The sequence below is a fragment of the Alligator sinensis genome, unplaced genomic scaffold (assembly GCF_000455745.1).
Source record: "Alligator sinensis unplaced genomic scaffold, ASM45574v1 scaffold1190_1, whole genome shotgun sequence".
NCBI lineage: Eukaryota > Metazoa > Chordata > Crocodylia > Alligatoridae > Alligator > Alligator sinensis.
Window position 1 is genome coordinate 42,133 of NW_005842969.1, and position 1,079 is coordinate 43,211.

Here is a 1,079-nt window from a genome sequence, read left to right on the forward strand (position 1 = left end):
TCCTTCCCCCCACCCCCCACTGCTACAGCAGGGAAAGCTGTGGTGGGGGGAAGTGGGGGGAGAAGGAGCAGGTAGCCCCTTTGCCCTGTTCCCTACTTCTTCCCTTTGCAGCCTTCTTGTCCCCCCCTGCCACCAGCACCCCCCGCCCCTCCAGCTCTCTACAGCCTCTGCTCCTCCTCACAATCCCCAGCCTCTGCTGTCCCTCCCTCCCCCCTTACTGAGAAATGCTGATGATTAGGCTCTGTTCCTTCTCCAAAGCACAGTAGGTAGAAGTGTAGCCCCTGCCAGCCATGCAGCCGTGTCAGCACTGCCGATTACCTGGGCAGAGGATGAAGTTTCCATGTGCTCCATGCCTGGGAAGGAATCCAGCCCCAACCTGAGCTTAGCTGCACCTGACAGTAAGGGGAGGGGGAAGGGCTGGGGGAGGGGGGTGCAGAAGCTACAGATGGAGGGGCAGGAGGCTGCTATGGGTCTGACTAGCCTCAACCTGGGCTCAGGGCTAGTGTCAGAGCCACAGCAGGTGCCTGCCCCCTGCCTTCATTTTTTATGCGAATCTATGACAAGGGGCTTATCCCTCACACCTCATGCTGACCAGGGAGGGAGGGCACTCAATCTTAGATTTGAGCAAATACAGTGTTCTCTGAATATATGGTACCAGCCTAAATTTGTCCATACTCCTTACTGGCAGACCCACATTTTCAGGTGCCATTTCTTACAAGATTTGTAGATGGATGTTATCCAGTCCCCTAACCTGGTTGTATAAGGTTCTCTGAATTATGCTTCCACCTCAGTTAAGATTATTTCCATGCCCTTATCTCCATGAACTATCCTGCCTTTGCCCCATGTTTAGCATCAATCTTCTTGATAACAGAGGCAGTGGATTTCGTTTACTTTGTGGGCCATTCCATTTACCTCTTCCCAATTCTCAATGTGCAGCAGCCCCATTTCTTCTTTCCTTGTTCTCTCTTCAGTGTCTTTGGGCCAAAAAAAAACAAAAATACCACTGAATAACCTTTTGTTGTTCCTTTTAATGTTGTTTGCAAGATCTAACTTGGCTTCACTTTGTGCAATTTTTCCCT